The sequence below is a fragment of the Callithrix jacchus genome, chromosome 4 (genome assembly GCF_049354715.1).
Source record: "Callithrix jacchus isolate 240 chromosome 4, calJac240_pri, whole genome shotgun sequence".
NCBI lineage: Eukaryota > Metazoa > Chordata > Mammalia > Primates > Cebidae > Callithrix > Callithrix jacchus.
This window is the reverse complement of record NC_133505.1, coordinates 81,988,969-81,994,178: the sequence shown is the minus strand read 5'-3', so window position 1 is coordinate 81,994,178 and position 5,210 is coordinate 81,988,969. Positions and strand designations below refer to the sequence as shown.

At 38.6% G+C, this 5,210-nt stretch overlaps 1 pseudogene; it reads left to right on the top strand.

Annotated features, from left to right (window-relative positions):
• The first annotated feature begins 588 nt into the window (after nucleotides 1-588).
• LOC100398926 (peroxisomal membrane protein PMP34 pseudogene) lies at nucleotides 589-1,525 on the top strand (annotated as a pseudogene).
• The last annotated feature ends 3,685 nt before the right edge of the window (nucleotides 1,526-5,210 follow it).

Below are 5,210 nucleotides of genomic sequence, written 5' to 3'. Positions count from 1 at the left end.
CTTGTACACAAATGTTCGCTGTAGCATTATTCACATGGCCAAAAGTTAGAAATAATTTATGTCCATCAATAAATAAAAGGATAAAGAAAATGTGATAATACATTCAATGGACTATTAGCCATAAAAAGAATAAAATTCTAATACCTGCTATAGCATGGATAAACCTTGATAACATTATGCTAAGTGAAGTAAGCCAGACAAAGAAAACACATATATTGTTTGATTTCACTAATATGAAATTATCTATAAGCAGCTAATTCATAGACACATATAGATTAGAGGTTACTAGAGGCTAGAGAGAGAATAGAAAATTTTTGCTTAATGGATATTGAGTTTCTGTTTGAATATATAAACACTTTGAAAATAGATAGTGATAATTGCACAACATTGTGCATATAAACTAATGTCATTTAATTGTACACCATGGGCTTCTGGATTCAGGTGGGCACTGTAGGGGCCAGGATGGCTCTCTGAAGTTTTGCTGGAAAAAAAATCAACTCATAAAAGGCATATTAGGCTCCCTTCCTAACTCTTCTGGCTGTGGCATCTGTGGGAAAAGTGTGGCTGGGTCTCCAAGCAGCTGCACCAATGGCCTCCGTGCTGTCCTATGAAAGCCTAAACCATGCCGTGGCTGGAGCCGTGGGAAGCATGACAGCAGACAGTGCTTTTTCCCCTGGATACAGCTAGACTTCGACTTCAGGTTGACGAGAAAAGAAAATACAAAATTACACACATGGTGCTCCTGGAGATCATTAAAAAGAAGGACTCTTGGCACTATATCGAGGGTGGTTTCCAGCGATTCTCAGTCTCTGCTGCTCCAATTTTGTCTATTCCTACACTTCTAAAAGCCTCAAAGCAGTCTGGGTCAAAGGTCAACGTTCTACTACTGGAAAAGATCTGGTAGTTGCTGTTTGTTGCAGGCGTGGTTAACACGTGGCTAACAACTCCACTCTGGGTGGTAAACACCAGAATGAAGCTTCAAGGGGCAAAATTTAGGACTGAAGATTATACCGACAAACTACAAAGGTATCATGGATGCTTTGTATCAGATCATTCGAGGTGAAGAAATCTTGGCTTGTTGGAATGGCACATTTTCCTCATTGCTGTTGGTCTTCAATCCTGCCATCCAGTTCATGTTTTATGAAGGTTTTAAATGGCAGCTTTAAAAGAAATGGATGAAGCTTTCTTCTTTGGATGTGTTCATCATTGGTGGAGTAGCCACCGCGATTGCCAGCACCGTCACCTATCCCATGCAGACGGTATAGTCAATTCTGAGGTTTTGGCATCAAAGACTAAACCCAAAAAACAGAACGTTGGGAAGTCTTCAGAATACTCTCTATCTTCTTCACCAATGAGTAAGATGTTTTGGAATAATGAGACTCTACTACAAAGGCCTTGAAGCCAAACTGCTGCAGACAGTCCTCACCGCTGCTCTCAGGTTCCATGTTTATGAGAAACTGAAGCTGCCACCTTCATAGTTATGGGGCTGAAGACTGCACACAAACACAGAGATGCCTTCCCATGAAAAATTTTGAAGATGCTCAACAGAGAGATTTCCTCCTGATTGAAGTGATTCTCCTTTGACTCTGGCTCCTGTCACCACAAATGTTATTCTCATTGGCTTGAAAAGCATTCACGGGTGAACAGGGAGTGTGGCCAACTGGACCTGTTGTCACCTTAATTATTATGCCGGCTGGTTGGATTTTGGGGTGGCAACTGGACTAATATGAAAAAAAATTGTTGAAAATCTATAAATGAAAGTTTGTGAGTGTTTATTGGTTTTCTTAAGAGAAATGGACTCTTTTGCTCTCATGTGTAATCTTTTATATTTCAATTTTTCTTAAATATACCAGCTATTCTCTTTCCCTGAACTCTCCCCCAGGTTCTAGGACAAATTTAATAACATATGATTCTCCTCAAATACTTTTGTATGTCTCATTGTTGGTATTTTCCCCCTTGAAACTAATATTATGACAGTGCCAAGGTCTTGACTTTAATTTGGTTAGTCTTTTTAGGATATGAGCTATTCATTTTGTAAAAAGAAAACTGTTAATCACAAATGATTTTCTTATAAATATTTGTAAATGCCACTTATTCATTAGTGTTTGACATAATTTTATAAATTTTTTTTTAATCAATCCTTTCATTAAAAAAGTCTGGAGGTTTTTACGTCCATCCATACAAGCCCTGGTCGGTCAGTCAACTCCCAGTAAATGATCAGCACAAAAAAGAAAAAAAAAAAAGGCATATTAGTTGGTGAAAAGATAACAAATTTATTTAACAAATTCATTTAACACTTATACATGAGATCCTTCTATGTTCAAAAATGTATGGGCAGCTATGTAAAAATACGATTAAACAAAAAGGGCATAATCTATACAAATAGATGGAATGGGGAAATTCAGCAAGGCCAATCTGTCTAGATTCTTGTCGGCCTCTCGAGCATCATTTTTTTTCCCTCTGGGTGTTGATGGGACCCTTTCTGGAATGAGGATCTCAGAACCTACAAATAACTAGGTCAGATTTTTTTTTTTTTTTTTTGAGATCTTACACTGTCTCTCCAGCTGAAGTGCAGTTGTGCAATCTCTGCTCACTGCACCTCAGCCTCCTAGATGCAAGCAATTCTCTTGCCTCAGCCTACCAAGTAGCTAGGATTACAGGCACCCACCTGCTCAGCTAATTTTTTATATATATTTTTTTCGTAGAGACGAGTTTCACTATAATGGCCATGCTGGTCTCAAACTCCTGATCTCATGATCCACCTACCTCAGCCTCCCAAAGTGCTGGGATTACAGGCGTGAGCCATTGGCAGGCCCAGATAATTTCTTTACGGCCAGTTTTCACACAGAAAAGTAGAAGGAAAGTTAAACTAATATTTTTTTCCTAAAAATAAAAACTTTTATGGCTGGCTTTGGGGAAAAGGGATTCTGGTTTCTGTGACAATTCTTGGGGAAAAGGAATTCTAGTTTCTATGGTTAGCCTTGCAGGAGAATGGATTGAGGGGCAGGTGAGCAAGAGGTTAGAGAAAAACTTTTGCTTCTGAGGCTGCTGCTGATGCCATCATTTAGGGGTATGATTGTCTGAGCTCTAGAGGCACCATAATTTTTACTGTGATTCCCACGTTTTCACACCACACATTGTACAAACTTAGCACTCAAAATACATTAAATAAATATTTGACTGCCCACCCTCTTCCCATTGTCCTTCCCTTCCCTGGCCTGCCATACATACCTTCTTTCTCTTGACATCTTTTAGTTTAAAGTTCAAGAACAAAAGGCTGTTCCTGGAATGCAGCAAAAACATTTTAAGAATTTTTCTAATTTAAATTTAAATGAGCGGTCTATTACAGAACATGTGTAAATTAAACATAAATATTGTTGAGAAATATAATTAAAAACAAAGCCTTTTTCCAACCCAGAAATCCTCTCCTTAAAAGTAGTAGTGGGGGGGCGCTTTTTATTATCGATAAGCACTAAGCCAGACTGTGATGTACATCACCATCAATCCACGAAGAGACTGCAAAAACTGAAATCTCACCCCTTCATGTAGACAAGTAGATACAACCTCTTACATACATGTTTTCAAGATAAACAATGACTAGTCCTTGAGAAGAACATTTGTCACACATAATTCATCCTCACTTTACCTGATAATTGAGGTGACCATCTGTGTTAGCTAATTAGCTGTATCCAGAGGAAAAATAAATTCTTCACCTCTATATGAAAGGAGATAGTTTTGCAACCTGCCAGCTGAAGGAGGTAGTTTTGCAACCCGCCAGCTCCTACCTTAACCACAGAAACCGAGATGGGGCGCTATCTCCCTTGATGTTTGCATTTCAAAGAAATCGCTCCCAGGTTCTTGAGAAAGACATTCCTGGGTCCTAGAGGTGACAAAAGGCCTATCCAGTCTTCAAAAAGGATTTATATACATTTCAAAGAGACAAGAAAGTATTTAAGATATTCTAAGATAAGCGCTCTAAGAAAAAGGAGGGGAGGGAAAGCTCTTAACTCATTTTTAACAGGGAGAACTAAGCCTCTTACTTTTAATTTTCATTTTTTCTTACAATAGCAAATATAGCTTAAATTTAATTAATCTCACTGTGAAATTTTGGTATATTTCATTCCAGTCATTTATATGTGCGTGTGTGTGTGTGTGTGTGTGTGTGTGTGTCAACTTACATACCCATTTTTTTATTTATTTAATATTATTTATTATTTATATATTTCCTCAGGTATTCAGATTTTTCTGTAAATTGTAATGTTAATGGTTACCTCTGATCTGTGAAAAGAATAGAAAACAAACAAAATGATTCATAAATGACTAAAACCTTAGTTTACTTTTAGGATATATATATATATTTGAGATGGAGTATTGATCTTGTCACACAGGTTGAAATGCAGTGGCACAATCTCAGTTCACTGAAACCTCCACCTCCTGGGTTCAAGCAATTCTCCTGCCTCAGCCTCTCAAGTAGCTGTGATTACATGTGTCTGCCATCATGCCCAGCTAATTTTTTTATTTTTAGTAGAGACATGGTTTCACCATGTTGGCCACGCTGATCTCTATCTCCTGACCTCAAGTGATCTGTCCACCTCAGCTTCCCAAATGCTAGGATTACAGGTGTAGGCCACCATGCCCAGCCAGGAAAGAGAGAGAGAGAAAGAGAGAAAGAGAGAGAGAGAGAGAGAGATTGATTTTAATTTTTCTACAGCTAGAAACTCAAACCTGCAGAATTTCAGCATGATGCCTGAGATGAGCAACACAACTAGTTTTCTGTGAACTGTATTTTGTGTATTGATTCCTTTAAGAAATATTTATTCTTAGGCTGAGCATGGTGGCTCACACCTGTAATCCCAGCACTTTAGGAGACTGAGGTGGGTGGATCATGAGGTCCGGAGTTTGAGACCAGCCTGGCCAACATGGTGAATCCCTGTCTTTGCTAAAAATATAAAAATTAGCTGGGTGTGATAGCACATACCTATAACCCCAGCTCCTCAGGAGGCTAAGGCAGGAGAATTGCTTGAACCAGGAGGCAGAGGTTGCAGTGAGCCAAGATCATGCCACCGCACTCTGGCCTGGGCAAGAGTGAGATACTGCCTCAAAAAATTAATAAAAGAGAAATATTTACTATTTAAGGAGCTTTCAAAATACGCAGGAAAAGAATGTAGCACAATGAATTGTTATGTATTATTCGAGAGACAATAGACATC